Genomic DNA, 18230 nt, shown 5'->3' on the forward strand with positions numbered 1-18230 from the left:
ACACTCTTCCATGTACAGCAGCCCCCTCATGTGCAGCCACACTCTTCCATGTACAGCAGCCCCCTCATGTGCAGCCACACCCTTCCATGTGCAGCAGCCTCCTCATGTGCAGCCACACTCTTCCATGTACAGCAGCCTTCTCATGTGCAGCCACACTCTGCCATGTACAGCAGCCCCCTCATGTGCGGCCACACTCTTCCATGTACAGCAGCCCCCTCATGTGCAGCCCCACTCTTCCATTTACAGCAGCCCCCTCATGTGCAGCCACACTCTTCCATGTACAGTAGCCCCCTCATGTGCAGCCACACTCTGCCATGTACAGCAGCCTTCTCATGTGCAGCCACACTCTGCCATGTACAGCAGCCTCCTCATGTGCAGCCACACTCTTCCATGTACAGCAGCCTCCTCATGTGCAGCCACACTCTTCCATGTACAGCAGCCTCCTCATGTGCAGCCACACTCTGCCATGTACAGCAGCCTCCTCATGTGCAGCCACACTCTTCCATGTACTGCAGCCCCCTCATGTGCAGCCACACTCTTCCATGTACAGCAGCCTCCTCATGTGCAGCTACACCCTTCCATGTACAGCAGCCCCCTCATGTGCAGCCACACTCTTCCATGTACAGCAGCCCCCTCATGTGCAGCCACACTCTTCCATGTACAGCAGCCCCCTCATGTGCAGCCACACTCTGCAATGTACAGCAGCCCCCTCATGTGCAGCCACACTCTTCCATGTACAGCAGCCTCCTCATGTGCAGCCACACTCTTCCATGTGCAGCAGCCCCCTCATGTGCAGCCACACCCTTCCATGTGCAGCAGCCCCCTCATGTGCAGCCACACTCTTCCATGTACAGCAGCCTCCTCATGTGCAGCCACACTCTTCCATGTAAAGCAGCCTCCTCATGTGCAGCCACACTCTGCCATGTACAGCAGCCCCCTCATGTGCAGCCACACTCTTCCATGTACAGCAGCCCCCTCATGTGCAGCCACACTCCTCCATGTACAGCAGCCCCCTCATGTGCAGCCCCACTCTTCCATTTACAGCAGCCCCCTCATGTGCAGCCACACTCTGCCATGTACAGCAGCCCCCTCATGTGCAGCCACACTCTGCCATGTACAGCAGCCTCCTCATGTGCAGCCACACTCTGCCATGTACAGCAGCCTCCTCATGTGCAGCCACACTCTGCCATGTACAGCAGCCTCCTCATGTGCAGCCACACTCTGCAATGTGCAGCAGCCCCCTCATGTGCAGCCACACTCTTCCATGTACAGCAGCCTCCTCATGTGCAGCCACACTCTGCAATGTGCAGCAGCCCCCTCATGTGCAGCCACACTCTTCCATGTACAGCAGCCCCCTCATATGCAGCCACACTCTTCCATGTACAGCAGCCCCCTCATGTGCAGCCACATTCTTCCATGTACAGCAGCCCCCTCATGTGCAGCCACACTCTTCCATGTACAGCAGCCCCCTCATGTGCAGCCACACTCTTCCATGTACAGCAGCCCCCTCATGTGCAGCCACATTCTTCCATGTACAGCAGCCACACTCTTCCATGTATAGCAGCCTCCTCATGTGCAGCCACACTCTTCCATGTACAGCAGCTCCCTCGTGTGCAGCAACACTCTTCCATGTACAGCAGCCCCCTCATGTGCAGCCCCACTCTTCCATTTACAGCAGCTCCCTCATGTGCAGCCACACTCTTCCATGTACAGCAGCCCCCTCATGTGCAGCCACACTCTTCCGTGTACAGCAGCCCCTCATGTGCAGCCACACTTTTCCATGTACAGCAGCCCCCTCATATGCAGCCACACTCTTCCATGTACAGCAGCCCCCTCATGTGCAGCCACACTCTTCCATGTACAGCAGCCCCCTCATAGGCAGCCACACTCTTCCATGTACAGCAGCCCCCTCATGTGCAGCCACACTTTTTCATGTACAGCAGCCCCCTCATGTGCAGCCACACTCTTCCATGTACAGCAGCCTCCTCATGTGCAGCCACACTCTGCCATGTACAGCAGCCTCCTCATGTGCAGCCACACTCTGCCATGTACAGCAGCCCCCTTGTATGCAGCCACACTCTTCCATGTACAGCATCCCCCTCATGTGCAGCCCCACTCTTCCATGTACAGAAGCCCCCTCATGTGCAGCCCCACTCTTCTATGTACAGCAGCCCCCTCATGTGCAGCCACACTCTTCCATGTACAGCAGCTCCCTCATGTGCAGCCACACTCTTCCATGTACAGCAGCCTCCTCATGTGCAGCCACACTCTTCCATGTACCTCATGTGCATTCACACTCTTCTATGTACAGTAACCTCCTCATGTGCAGCCACACTCTCCCATGTACAGCAGCCCCCTCATGTGCAGCCACACTCTTCCATGTACAGCAGCCTCCTCATGTGCAGCCCCACTCTTCCATGTACAGCAGCCCCCTCATGTGCAGCCACACTCTTCCATGTACAGCAGCTCCTCGTGTGCAGCCACACTCTTCCATGTACAGCAGCCTCTCATGTGCAGCCACACTCTTCCATGTACAGCAGCCTCATCATGTGCAGCCACACTCTTCCATGTACAGCAGCCCCCTCATGTGCAGCCACACTCTTCCGTGTAGAGCAGCCCCCTCATGTGCAGCCACACTCTTCCATGTACAGCAGCCCCCTCATGTGCAGCCACACTCTTCCATGTACAGCAGCCACACTCTTCCATGTACAGCAGCCCCCTCATGTGCAGCCACACTCTTCCATGTACAGCAGCCTCCTCATGTGCAGCCACACTCTTCCATGTACAGCAGCCTCCTCATGTGCAGCCACACTCTTCCATGTACAGCAGCCCCCTCATGTGCAGCCACACTCTTCCATGTACAGCAGCCCCCTCATGTGCAGCCACACTCTTCCATGTGCAGCAGCCCCCTCATGTGCAGCCACACTCTTCCATGTACAGCAGCCCCCTCATACGCAGCCACACTCTTCCATGTACAGCAGCCCCCTCATGTGCAGCCACACTTTTTCATGTACAGCAGCCCCCTCATGTGCAGCCACACTCTTCCATGTACAGCAGCCTCCTCATGTGCAGCCACACTCTGCCATGTACAGCAGCCCCCTTGTATGCAGCCACACTCTTCCATGTACAGCATCCCCCTCATGTGCAGCCCCACTCTTCCATGTACAGAAGCCCCCTCATGTGCAGCCCCACTCTTCCATGTACAGCAGCTCCCTCATGTGCAGCCACACTCTTCCATGTGCAGCAGCCTCCTCATGTGCAGCCACACTCTTCCATGTACAGCAGCCCCCTCATGTGCAGCCACACTCTTCCATGTACCTCATGTGCAGCCACACTCTATGTACAGCAACCTCCTCATGTGCAGCCACACTCTCCCATGTACAGCAGCCCCCTCATGTGCAGCCACACTCTTCCATGTACAGCAGCCTCCTCATGTGCAGCCCCACTCTTCCATGTACAGCAGCCCCCTCATGTGCAGCCACACTCTTCCATATACAGCAGCTCCCTCGTGTGCAGCCACACTCTTCCATGTACAGCAGCCCCCTCATGTGCAGCCACACTCTTCCATGTACAGCAGCTCCTCATGTGCAGCCACACTCTTCCATGTACAGCAGCAGCCTCATCATGTGCAGCCACACTCTTCCATGTACAGCAGCCTCTCATGTGCAGCCACACTCTTCCATGTACAGCAGCCTCATCATGTGCAGCCACACTCTTCCATGTACAGCAGCCCCCTCATGTGCAGCCACACTCTTCCGTGTAGAGCAGCCCCCTCATGTGCAGCCACACTCTTCCATGTGCAGCAGCACCCTCATGTGCAGCCACACTCTTCCATGTACAGCAGCCTCCTCATGTGCAGCCACACTCTTCCATGTACGGCAGCCCCCTCATGTGCAGCCACACTCTTCCATGTACAACAGCCCCCTCATGTGCAGCCACACTCTTCCATGTACAGCAGCCCCCTCATGTGCAGCCACACTCTTCCATGTACAGCAGCCTCCTCATGTGCAGCCACACTCTCACATGTACAGCAGCCCCCTCATGTGCAGCCACACTCTTCCATGTACAGCAGCCTCCTCATGTGCAGCCACACTCTGCCATGTACAGCAGCCTCCTCATGTGCAGCCACACTCTTCCATGTACAGCAGCCCCCTCGTGCAGCCACACTCTTCCATGTACCTCATGTGCAGCCACACTCTTCCATGTACAGCAGCCCCCTCGTGCAGCCACACTCTTCCATGTACAGCAGCCTCCTCATGTGCAGCCACACTCTGCAATGTACAGCAGCCCCCTCATGTGCAGCCACACTCTGCAATGTACAGCAGCCCCCTCATGTGCAGCCACACTCTTCCATGTAAAGCAGCCTCCTCATGTGCAGCCACACTCTTCCATGTACAGCAGCCCCCTCATGTGTACTTGATTCTGATCCCTCTTTATTGCTGTAAGCCGTGTGCACAGTGCCAGTTCAGACCATTCTAGGAAAAAAATAATTCCAAAGTGGGAGCTCTTTGGGCTAAGCTAGATATCTTCCATGCCTATGAATCTTATGTGTGCAAAGTCTGCTAACCACAAATACTTTAATAAGAATTCTTTACAGTATAGAAAATGTAATTTATGAAGTGTTGTGGCCTTATTAAGGCAGTGTAAATAGCAGTGTACATGTATACATTCAGTAACATCAATTCATTGATACTTTACAGCTGTGAAATTACCCACTTAAGGACCACAGGCTTCTCCCCCCTAGTGACCAGGCTATTTTTTTACAATTTAGGCCACTGCAGCTTAAAGGCCTCACTTCAGGGCCGTACACCTCAGCACACTAGTGATCCTCCCCTTTTCTGCCTACCAACATAGATTTCTGTTGGTGGGCTCTGATTCCTGCCGCCCTGTTTGTTTGTTTATTTATGTATTTGTTTTTTGTTTTATTTCACTTTTTTTTTTTTTTTTACAGAAAGCCCTCCCTAACCCCGTCAGCCAATCGCCGCGATCGGCTGCCATAGGCATCAGACTATGACAGCCGATCACTCTTGTGCCTGCCAGGGGACAGCCATGTCACAGTACAGTGCTGCTGTAGATCGCAGCGCTGTACCATGTAAATAGACGGCAACAGTCTCCTAGCGGCTGGGAGACTGATGACGGAATGGAGCTCCGTCTTTCAATCGGAGATGTGCGTGCATCGGTGCACATGATCTCCTGCAAAACCCCGCCCCAGGACTTCACGCCAATTGGCGTTGAACGGTACTGGGGCTGCGCTGCGTCCACACCAATTGGCGTGGAGCGGACGTTAAGAAGTTAAAGGAATTCTGACTGGAGGTTTATTCCTGTTCATTTCCCACCTTTCCAATTATGGCCGATACCTTTCAATATCAATGGGTGGCCAGCTAGGAATTTCCCAAATCACCCTTAAAGCGAACCCGAGGTGTGTTTAAAGAATGTTATCTGCATACAGAGGCTGGATCTGCCTATACAGCCTAGCCTCTGTTGCTATCCCAAACCCCACTAAGGTCCCCCTGCACTCTGCAATCCCTCATAAATCACAGCCGTGCTGTGAGGCTGTGTTTACATCTGTAGTGTCAGTGTCAGCTACTCCCCCGCCTCCTGCATAGCTCCGGTCCCTGCCCCCGTCCCTTCCCTCCAATCAGCAGGGAGGGAAGGGATGCAGGCGGGGACTGGAGTTCTGCAGGAGGCGGGGAGAGCAGCAGACTGACACTATAGAGATAAACACAGCCAGCTCTGACAAGCTGTCAGCAGCGTGGCTGTGATTTATGAGGGATTGCAGAGTGCAGGGGGACCTTAGGGGGGTTTGGGATAGCAACAGAGGCTGGGCTGTATAGGCAGATCCAGCCTCTGTATGCAGATAATATTCTTCAAACCCACCTCGGGTTCTCTATAAGCACAAATTGCACTTATATCTAACCTAGAATCTGTACTCTCGTTCCGCACAGATAGCTCAGGTATTTCCTCTTCCTGCATAAGTAAACAGCTGAACAAAACAGGAAGTTTTCTTTCACACATGAACTAGTTGAGTGACTGGAGGCAGCATGGACATTCTTAAAGCAGTAGGATCAGCCATACTATTCCAGGGAAAAAAAACACATATATAAGTAGATAAATACTTGATCTACTTACATAACCATAACACATGTATTGTACTGTCCACGTTTTGATTTCAGTGAATGTTATATAGTAAATGACGAGAATTCTGTTCCTGGTGGGGGCCATGTCTTTTGCCCACAGTAAAGGCTAACTCGTGATGTCATTTCTGCCCTTTACTTTTTTCTTGTCTCCTCCAATCACTGAGTCACCTCAGCCTTGCTTGTAAACACAAGTGAGTAGGGGATCAGGTTTCAGATAAGCAGCAGACAGGGAAATAAAGGGAAGAGGAGGAGTATATTATAGATAAAAATAACCCCCAACATGCAATTCTTTGGCAATGACTACTAAAGAGCCAGTGCTCCTAAGGTATATGATAACTCCAAATCATAACAGCAGAAAACGTTTTGAAAGTTTTGAATGCAGGATTAGCATCTTTATCACTTAATATACTCAGACCAGTTGCTGTTGAAATTAGATTTTTATGGTGACGATACCGCTTTAAGGTGCATACACACACACTGCTGGTTAGAACGATGGGTCCGTCAGACTGTACACACGCACTACTGTCGGGAGAACGCCCGCCTAGCGAGAGGGTCTGACTGACCCATCGTTCTCTAACCAGTAGTGTGTGTGTACGCACCTTTAGCCTTAGAGTGTGTTAAGCCTTGTACACACGCTCAATTAAACTCGTCTGAGGTGGGTAACCACTTCTCCTGGGTCTCTAGTGTGTGTATGGCTGTTCTTAATCCCCCTCTGTGCATCATTGAAGAGCCCAGCAGATCAACACGGGCAAGTGCTGGCCATGGACATTGTTCTCCCCAATCCCCCTGCTCGCATTCCTCATGCACCGCTTGGCTGGCCCTCCTCCCTGCCCCTCTGCATAGCAATAAAACACATCACTACTCTAGATCCTGATTCAAAACTTCTTACTCTAGAATCAGTGCTGCCCAACTTCATGGTCAGGGTGTGTGTCTAGCACCGGATTTTTCGTCTGGAGGTGGCAGAGCATTAACCACTTCACCACTGAGGGGTTTTACCACTTGAGCACCAGAGCAATTTTCACCTTTCAGCGCTCCTTCCATTAATTTGTCTATAACTTTATCATTACTTATCGCAATGAAATTAACTATATCTTGTTTTTTTCGCCACCAATTAGGGTTTCTTTAGGTGGGACATTATGCCAAGAATTATTTTATTCTAAATGTGTTTTAATGGGAAAATAGGAAAAAATGTGGGAAAAAACATTATTTTTCAGTTTTCGGCCATTATAGTTTTTAATAATGCATGCTACTGTAATTAAAATCCATGAAATTTATTTGCCCATTAGTCCCGGTTATTACACCGTTTAAATTTTGTCCCTATCACAATGTTTGGCGCCAATATTTTATTTGGAAATAAAGGTGCATTTTTTTCAGTTTTGCGTCCATCACTAATTACAGGCCTATAGTTTATAAAGTAACAGTGTTATACCCTCTTGATATAAATATTTAAAGAGTTCAGTCCCTAAGGTAACTATTTATGTATTTTTTTATTATTGTAATTTTTTTTTTAATTACAAAAAAGAAAAAATGGTAACAACTGGGGAGTGTGGGAGTTAATGAGTTAATTTATAATGTAAAAAAATGTATTTGTATATGAAAAATGCTTTTGGGTGTAGTTTTACTATTTGGCCACAAGATGGCCACAGTAGTTTTTTGTAAATGCGTCCTGCAACCATAGGAAGTACGCTTGCAGGAAGTTCAGGGAGGCTGGGAAACTTTTTTTTTTTTTCACGATTGCGCTGCTTCTCATAGAAGCAGCCGATCATTGCTGGGGGGCTGAGATCAACGAACGGGAATGGTTTTTCCCGTTCATTGATCTCCGGGCGGGCGGCGGCATGCACGAATGCGGAAGAGCGAGCGGGAGCATGAACAGCAGCGGTAGCGGCAGGGGGGTGCGTGTATCTACGCCCCTGGTAGTCAAAGGGTGTCTAAAGAGGCGTAGATACGCGTTCCCACGGTGGTAAAGTGGTTAAAGTCCCGGCTATGGGGGTGGAGCCAAGTGCAAGCAAGAGGTGGGCCTGCCAGAGAAGGGGGAGTCATACAAAAATAGGGCGAGTGCGGCCGCTAGTTGGACAACCCTGCTCTAGATGAACATCTGATAGCGAACTCACCATTGCTGAGACCTCTAATTATCTTATCACAATGTTATTGTCGTTTTGTTTACATTGTCTAGTGTTTATTGTGTTTTTTTTTCACAAAAAAGGTGTACAGTGGTTTGCAAAAGTATTCGGCCCCCTTGAAGTTTTCCACATTTTGTCATATTACTGCCACATAAAAAGGGGGAGGGAACAAGCACCACTAACAAAATAACTACTAAATAGTAATGAGGCCTAGGTGTGCTATAAGCTATAGAATTGGCATGAAATACATAGGAAAAAAAGATTAGCCTAACAAGCACCACGCTAAACCAAAAATGCAAGAATCAATGAAAAAGCGGAAAATTGAATACTTACCTGCCGGTAATTTTCCTTTCCAGATGTGTCCATGGCAGCACAATAGGGTTTAGCCCCGCCCCTTAACCCCCATAGGACCTTGTAACTATAAATTACTCCCTATTACTCCTTCCCCTAGTCTTTTTTAACTCGGCATTACCGAATCTAGGGTGGGAGCGTTGTGCTGCCATGGACACATCTGGAAAGGAAAATTACCGGCAGGTAAGTATTCAATTTTCCGCTTTCCATATGTGTCAATGGCAGCACAATAGGGAGTTAACTAGCCAAAAAATACAATGGGAGGGATGAGGTGTAATGCTGAAAATTTTATTCATACACACTCAACATGAACACTTAGTACGTTTTGACCAAATTGTCTGGTCGTATTCACTGCAGGATCCACTCTATAGTGTTTCATAAATGTGTTGACAGACGAACAGCTGGCCGCCTGGCACACTTTTTCTGCAGACACTTTGGTGAATGCCGCCCACGATGCCGCCACACTTCTCGTGGAGTGTGCTGATATCTGTTGTGGGGGCGTCAGTTTATTTGCCCTGTAGGCGTTTTGAATGATAATGACAATCCAGTTAGCTATAGTCCTTGAGGATGCAGGTTGCCTCTTTCTACTTCCTGTGGGTATGACGAAAAGTCTTTCCGTTTGTCTTAAGTCCCTTGTTTGTGATACATAGTTTTTCAATACATCTACATCAAGAGGATGAGGTGTGGTGTTTTCTTCTCCCATAAGGGTTGGTAATGTCCATTCTGGATTGAAATGAAACACGGACGAGACCTTAGGAATAAAGTGTTGGATTGGTCTCAATACTATTCTGTCTGGAAAAAATGTCAAAAATGGCTCCTGCCATCCGAGTGCCTGAATTTCTGATATTCTTCTAGCGGAAGACATTGCCACTAAAAAGACTGCCTTTTGTGTCAGTTGTACGAGAGAACAGTCTTTGGTAGGTGAGTATGGTGCTTTTGATAGATTATCTAGTACTAGCGGCAGATCCCATTTGGGAAATATCGTTTTCCGGGGAGGCCTCTCCTTCATAACTCCTTTTATGAATTGTACTACTAGTGGATGTAATGCCCATCTTTTGTCTGTTAGTGCTGAAATTGCTGATACCTGGACTTTCAGTGAATGGTAGCCCAAGCCTTTATCCATTCCGGATTGTAAGAATTGTAGTAGTTGTGAGATGTTCGGTTTTAGAGGGTCAAAACTATTTTGTTCAGCAAATTCTACAAATCTTGTCCAGATTCTCTGATAGGATACATTTGAAGAGGGCTTTCTTGCTTTTAGAATCGTTTCTATTACTTTATCCGAGAATCCTAATAATTCCAACTTCCGCCTCTCAATTTCCAGGCCGCTAGTTTTAGGCTGGATGGATTGGGATGTGAGATCGGTCCCTGTACTAGTAAATCCGGAATTGTCGGGAGCATCAGCGGCTGTAAGGTCTTCATTTGCCACAGCAGTGGAAACCACGGCCTCCTCGGCCAGTAAGGGATCACTGCTATAAGAGTCACTTTTTCCGTGCTGAGCCTCATAAGTAACCTGTGTATCAGTGGGATTGGAGGAAACACATATGCTGTCTGGAATGTCCAATCTGCTACTAGTGCATCCGTTGCTACAGCTGTCGGTGTATATCTTCTCGAGATGAAGCTGTTGCATTGTGTATTTAGTGCAGTTGCCATCAGGTCCAGCTGGGGAGATCCTAATTGTTGACATATCTCCTGGAAGATTGATTTGTTCAGACTCCATTCGTTGTTGTCGATATCGTGTCTGCTCAGGAAATCTGCTTTCGAGTTCTGTGGTCCCGGGAATATAAGTTGCGGTCAGCGTGTTGAACATTCGTTCTGCCAGATTGAAGATCGGTGATACTTCCTGGAGTAACGTCCTCGATCTCGTGCCCCCCTGCCGTCTGATGTAAGAGACTGCTGTGGAATTGTCCATTCGTAACATCACATTCTGTCCACTGAGTTGGCTTTTGAAGGTGGTCAGGGCTAACTTGGCTGCTCTTATTTCTAAAATATTCGATGCTACCCCTTTTTGCGGGAAACTCTATTTGTCTTGAATGGCACGAGACTGCATCACTGCACCCCAACCCCTCTGACTGGCATCCGTGGTAACCATGGTCTGACAAGTAATCTGGATGGGTAAAGGGTTGCCTAGGTTCTTCTTTTTCGTCTACCAGAATACGCTGTTTCTCATAGGTGGAGTTATGAGTATTCGTTGATTCATTCGTCTGCTGGTCCATTGAGTTAGTAGTCCAGTCTGCCACTGCCGACAGTGCCACTGCGCCCACTTTACCATTGGTATAGTTGCCGTTAGTGTTCCTAGGAAACTTAGACATTGTCTCGCTGTTAATGACGTGGCACAAATTATGTTCCGTGCTAGTTTTTGAATTTTGATTTGTTTCTCTATTGGAAGGCCAATCGTGTTTTGTTCTGTTTGGAAGTTTGCTCCTAGAAACGTAAATTTTCTGGCTGGAGTTAATCGACTTTTGGAAGTATTCACTTTCCATCCGAATGTTTGTAACTCTGTCAAGAGTATTTGTGTGTGTTCCAGAATGACGTTTTCCTGTTGGTGTAGTAGTAGGAGGTCGTCTAAATAGTGGTACAACCTTAGTCCTCTCAGTCTGAGACGTTCTATCAATGCTACCAGTACTTTTGTAAAGGTGCGAGGTGCCGTACAGATCCCGAAGGGTAGGCAACGGAACTGCAGATGCATTTGTCCTATGGCAAATCTTAGATATTTTCGGAAACTGTCTTGTATCATTATGTGAAGGTAGGCATCTTCCAGATCTATTGATATTGCCCAATCCTGTAGCATAGTCACTTTCGTAATTGTTTGTAAAGTTTCCATTTTGAATCGTCTGAGCTTTATGTATGTATTTAGAATTCTGAGATCCATAACGGGACGTAGATCCCCAGTTTTTTTCTTCACAAAGAATAGGGGAGAGTAAACTCCCCGGCCCCTCTCTTCTACTGGTACTTCCTCTATTGCATCTTTCTTCATTAAATCCTGTACGTAATTCATGAGAATTTGTTGCTTTTGTGCCGATTTCGGAATGTTTGTGATTTTGAAGATATTGGGTGGTTCCTCTATGAAATTCCATCGGTGTCCTCTCCTCACGGTTTGTGTCACCCAGTGATCCTCTATCTCTTCCGTCCAGACGTCGCTGAAAGACTGCAGTCTTCCCCCCACTGGTAATGTCTGGACAGAGGAACCATCAAAACCCCTTCTGCGTTGTTGTCGTTTGTGGGGTTTTCTTTTGTTTATTTAATTTCTGAAGGGTTGATTGAGAACTCTGCCATGTTCTCCTGTATTCCCTTCTGGGTCTGTAAGCTGTGCTTCTGTAACGGTTTTGTTGGAACGAGTTCCTTGGAGAGAAGTTCGGCTTTTTAGTCTTGCGATCTTGTGGGATCATACCCGATTTCCCTCCTGTTACACGGCGAATAGCCGTGTCTAATTCTTCTCCAAACAGATTTTTCCCGTCATATGGAATTTGACACCATTGCTGTCTGGAAGACAGGTCAGCCGACCAGCTTCTAAGCCACAATGCTCGCTTGGTTACAACTGAATGAAGCATAGATCTGGCGGAGCACCTTATTACGTCTACAGAGGCTTCGCCCACGAAATCTGCCGTCAGTTTCAAGTCATCTAAAGCCGCCATGATTGCTTCTTTATCTGCGTCTGATTTTATTGCCTCCTCTATATTCTGTGTCCAGGTTCTTAGTGCTTCTGATACTGTTGTTAGGGCTATTGCCGGTCTGCAGGCTGCTCCTGAGGAAAGATATACTTTTTTCAATTCGGAATCCATTTTCTTTTCAAGTGGGTCTTTAAGGCCCACCGAGTCCTCTTTTGGCAGTGTGACATGCTTTGCTAGGCCTATGACGGCAGCATCTACTTTTGGAGGCTCCTCAAGCGATAGTAGCTTGTCCTGCTCCATTGGGTAGAGTTTGTTAAATTTATTCGTAAACGTAGTTCTTTTATCCACTTTTTCCCACTCTTCTTTGAATAGATCCCCGATAGCTTTAATTAGCGGAAAGGGTTTATAAGATTTTTTCAGGTGAGAAAAGTATTCCTTTTGACTTGTGTTCGGTAGTTCCTCTCCCTGTTCCTCCTGCCAGTCCATGGCTTCTCGAATGGACTTGATATATGGCTGCACAAGGTTGAAATTGAAGCCGACCTCGGTTGTCTCTAGCTCCGTATCAGACGTCTGAGATGGGCCTGGTTGATCTGTGGTTTGTGTCGTAGGTGTTGGTAGATTGGCTATATATTCGTTCATTGTGTCCTGAACAGCTTCCTTTATCATTTTTGAGATATCCTTAGGTTGATCCGGCTCCTTTGGCATGTTGGAAAAACAGTCCTTACAGACTAATTTTCCCGGTATGACATCCTGGTCACAGGCCCAGCACCTTCTCCCTGAAGTATGTGCATATTGTGATCTGGATCTATCAGGTGATCTGTTACGTCTTCTAGATCTTGAACGTTCTCTGGAGCGAGATCTGTATCTAGGGGGCGATTTTCTACTATAATAATAGTAGTGTTCTCCCGGTCCCTGTGACCATCCTCTTCCCTGCTCCCGAGATCTGAAAGACAGATGTCATTCAGATTAGCTCTTTTCCTATAAAGCAAAATAAACTTACCCTCTAGCTAAATACTCCTACCTAACAATCTGAACTTGATCCTCTAGAGGAATTTGGTCGGTGCCCAGCGTCTCCTGCTCCAAATCTGAACCTGCTGTGATGCAACGCAATATTTAAAACATGCCCAGCTATTAGGGATAAACAAAGGTTTAGAGAAAAGAATATATATATGGCTCACAGTCCTCCATGGATGATGATAGCGTGTCCGCTGCGTCCTGTCCTTCCGGGTAGCGTGACAGCTTGCAAATGAACGCTGTCTCGCTGAAATAGTCACTCTCCGCAATTCAGCCAATAGGAGGAGCGGGGTGTGAACAGAAGACAGCCGCCGGGCGAATCATCGGCGTTGAAGCGCATAGTGGAGCGCACGCCGACCCGACCGGCCGTCACCCGGAAGTACGCGCTGCAGGGACACACGTGCGAGCGAGGCGACCACAGCAGATACTATGCATAGGAGCGGACCTACCTGACGCTTTCTTCAGCGGCATTTAGCCACACAGGGCCTCCTAGCCATCCGCCCGCAGGTAAGGCATTGGACTGTTGGAGCATTGCTCAATCATGGCTGTAGTGTATTCTGTGACCAACAGAACTGTCAACTCCTGTCGTTTAGACCAGAGATGACCCTCATACAGGAGAGCTTAACCTGCATGGTATATTGATTGTTAGGCAAGAGTTTTCGGGTTACACCTAGGTCCAGGGGTCAAGTAGGTAATGACGAGGACAAAAAAACTAGGGGAAGGAGTAATAGGGAGTAATTTATAGTTACAAGGTCCTATGGGGGTTAAGGGGCGGGGCTAAACCCTATTGTGCTGCCATTGACACATATGGAAAGTCATCTTTATTGATCATCATGAATAAAAACATGAATAAAAACAAAACCGTGGGTCTGGGGTCCCTAAGGGTAATATATGATAAATAAGTACACTAGCACTGGTTAATAATACATAGAAGTAATACTGCAGTGCATAGGGGTAATATAAATACAAGTACAAAAAACTCTCACCAGTGCCAAACAATATAGGACATAAGTCCAAAACCACTATAGATCTACATATCAAGATAAAAAACAACAACCTAGTGCAAAAATGCAATGAGGTAGTGAATGTATATAGCGATCAGAATATGTAATACAAAGTGACACGTGCCAAGAGATCAATAGTAAACTGTACAACACAGCAATACAATAATGGACATGTAAACAGGGCTGTGGAGTCGTGGAGTCGGGCAATTTTGGGTGCCTGGAGTCGGAGTCGGGAAAAAATGCTCCGACTCCGACTCCTAATGAATTTGTAACTGTAATTAATATAGAAAATATGATAAAATGTTCTATTTCTCAGATAATAGTCATTAAAAATAATGTATATATACAGTATATATACAGTAATAGCTGTGCTTTGTCCGCAAAAATGAAATAAACCAATCAAAATTAGTTACTTGTGCTGCTTCAATAAAGCAGTCCCCGTATTTTTAAGTTCAGATATACATATCTGATTGTGACTGTATATATGATGTGTACACAGGAATCTCTTATATATACTAAATAACATCTATGCTGTAAGAATAAAGCCTGATGTGTAGCCGTGTCACTAATAGAGATGGTCAACGAGATGGAAATAATTCCGCATTGATGCTGATTTATGCAAATGTATGCACTCCCTTTGCTGATGAAATCAAATAATTTGATATGTTATTAAAATTTGGTTTGGTGACTACAAATTAAAGGGTAACTGAGACGGATGAAAAGTAAAGTTTTATACATACCTGGGGCTTCCTCCAGCCCCCTTCAGGCTAATCAGTCCCTCGCTGTCCTCCACCACCCGGATCTTCTGCTATGAGTCCTGGTAATTCAGCCAGTCAGCGCAGTCCGGCCGCATGCCGCTCCCACAGCCAGGAACATTCTGCACCTGCGCAATAGTGCTGCACAGGTGTAGTATGCTCCTGGCGGCGGAGTGTGTGCATTCGCACTACGCCTGACTGGCTCAAGTACCTGGACTCATAGCAGAAGATCCAGGTGGTGGAGGAGGACAACGAGGGACTGATTATCCTGAAGGCGGCTGGAGGAAGCCCCAGGTATGTATAAAACTTTAATTTCATCTGTCTCAAGTTTACTTTGTTACACAGTAGTACTATACTCTACATATGCACTCCCCACAGAGCTGCAGGGAATCCACTGAGAATGCTGTGCACATTGAACACAGAGGTGTTGTCTGTTTACAATCTCCTCATTCCCCTGCAGAGTACCTGCACATCATTCTTACATGTACCCACACTTACATTGCCTAGGACCTGATAGATGTTCTTTGTTCCGGTTTGTACCTTTTACAAGTACTCTTACCAAGGACTAGTTTTAGTCTAAAAGGGAATAAATATAGTAGTCTACATATCCTTCTCACTCAATTCCTAAGCGTTGGCAGTTAAGAGACGAATTTCATGTTACATACTTTTAATCAACAAAATTGTAATATGCAAATTAGAGGAGTCGGAGTCGGTGGAATCCTAAACTGAGGAGTCGGAGTCGGTGGATTTTCGGACCGACTCCACAGCCCTGCATGTAAATGGTAAATCTACATATCAGAATTAATATTCAACCCAGTACAAAATTACAATGAGGTAGTAAATATATAAAGATAGCAATCAGAGTTTATACAATACAAAGTGACACGTGCCAAAAATTCAATATTATACTGTACAAACAGCAATGCAATAATAGACAAGTGAATGATGGAAGTAGTAAGAAATGAATACACAAGATTGTGGGAAGGATAAGAAGTGTAGAGGAATAGGAAGTATGTAGAATAGCAAATACTCACAACAATGGCACAGGAGAGTAAGAATGCAAGGGACCCCAAAGCGCACGGAAAACCTTAGTGCACCTCGCGGGAAACGCCCGCTTCTGATGAGGCTGATTCTCGGAGTGTGTGAGCTGCCCTTTAACCCAGCAGGGGAGGAGGTGACGTAGTCGCTAACCCGGATATGACGCGGCCGCGTCATAAGCACCAGCCACGCTGGGTTGACATGGCATGACATTTTTTCCTATATATTACTGCCACAAACATGAATCAATTTTATTGGAATTCCACGTAACTGACCAATACAAAGTGGTGTACACGTGAGAAGTGGAATGAAAATTATACATGAATCCAAACATTTTTTTACAAATGAATAACTGCAAAGTGGGGTGTGCGTAAATATTCAGCCCCCTTTGGTCTGAGTGCAGTCAGTTGCCCATAGACATTGCCTGATGAGTGCTAATGACTAAATAGAGTGCACCTGTGTGTAATCTAATGTCAGTACAAATACTGCTGAATATTGAGAGAATATTGGGAGCAACAACACCATGAAGTCCAAAGAACACACCAGACAGGTCAGAGATAACGTTATTGAGAAATTTAAAGCAGGCTTGGGCTACAAAAAAAAATTCCAAAGCTTTGAACATCCCACGGAGCACTGTTCAAGCGATCATTCAGAAATGGAAGGAGTATGGCACAACTGTAAACCTACCAAGACAAGGCTGTCCACCTAAACTCACAGGCCGAACAAGGAGAGCACTGATCAGAAATGCAGTCAAGAGGCCCATGGTGACTCTGGACGAGCTGCAGAGATCTACAGCTCAGGTGGGGGAATCTGTCCATAGGACAACTATTACTCATGCACTGCACAAAGTTGGCCTTTATGGAAGAGTGGCAAGAAGAAAGCCATTGTTAACAGAAAAGCATAAGAAGTCCCATTTGCAGTTTGCCACAAGCCATGTGGGGGACACAGCAAACATGTGGAAGAAGGTGCTCTGGTCAGATGAGACCAAAATGGAACTTTTTGGCCAAAATGCAAAACGCTATGTGTGGCGGAAAACTAACACTGCACATCACTCTGAACACACCATCCCCACTGTCAAATATGGTGGTGGCAGCATCATGCTCGGGGGGTGCATCTCTTCAGCAGGGACAGGGAAGCTGGTCAGAGTTGATGGGAAGATGGATGGAGCCAAATACAGGGCAATCTTGGAAGAAAACCTCTTGGAGTCTGCAAAAGACTTGAGACTGGGGCGGAGGTTCACCTTCCAGCAGGACAACGACCATAAACATAAAGCCAGGGCAACAATGGAATGGTTTAAAACAAAACATATCCATGTGTTAGAATGGCCCAGTCAAAGTCCAGATCTAAATCCAATTGAGAATCTGTGGCAAGATCTGAAAACTGCTGTTCACAAACGTTGTCCATCTAATCTGACTGAGCTGGAGCTGTTTTGCAAAGAAGAATGGGCAAGGATTTCAGTCTATAGATGTGCAAAGCTGGTAGAGACATACCCTAAAAGACTGGCAGCTGTAATTGCTGCAAAAGGTGGTTCTACAAAGTATTGACTCAGGGGGCCGAATAATTACGCACACCCCACTTTGCAGTTATTGATTTGTAAAAAATGTTTGGAATGATGTATGATTTTCGATCCACTTCTCACATGTACACCACTTTGCATTGGTCTTTCATGTGGAATTCCAATAAAATTGGTGCATGTTTGTGGCAGTAATGTGACAAAATGTGGAAAACTTCAAGGGGGCCGAATACTTTTGCAACCCACTGTATGTATGTATGTGTTTTTTTCCCTGGCATAGTATGACTAATCCTCCTGCTTTAGCTCAGCTCGTCCGTGACCGCCGGAGGGCGCCGCTCAGGCTCCGCTGGGCCGATTTTCATAATTGATCGTTGCCGCCGATGCGCCGCTACCCGCTGCGTAACACGCCGACCCAGGCAGCGCTGAGGGGTGGATCCGTCATCGCGATCGTCATCATGGCGACGGGGGAAGCCCTAAAGGAAATCCCGTTCAGAACGGGAATTCCTTATGGGTAATAGCGCTGGCGGCGATCGGAGGGGTGGGGGGGATGCGGAAGGGAGGGGGGCATCATGTAGCTAGCGCTAGGCTAGCTACATGATTTAAAAAGAAACTTTTCAAAAAATAGTGCTGCGCATCCACCCTGGCGCAAACAATAGAACGCCAGGGTGGTTAAGCAAGACATGCATTACA

At 47.2% G+C, this 18230-nt stretch overlaps 1 protein-coding gene across 3 annotated transcripts in view; it reads left to right on the forward strand.

Moving 5' to 3' along the window:
- The window catches only part of ABHD11 (abhydrolase domain containing 11), a 62613-nt gene that overhangs the window by 40548 nt on the left and 3835 nt on the right, over positions 1-18230 (forward strand). The window lies entirely within an intron of this gene.

This window comes from Hyperolius riggenbachi, chromosome 2 (assembly GCF_040937935.1).
Source record: "Hyperolius riggenbachi isolate aHypRig1 chromosome 2, aHypRig1.pri, whole genome shotgun sequence".
In the NCBI taxonomy this organism is placed as follows: Eukaryota; Metazoa; Chordata; class Amphibia; order Anura; family Hyperoliidae; genus Hyperolius; species Hyperolius riggenbachi.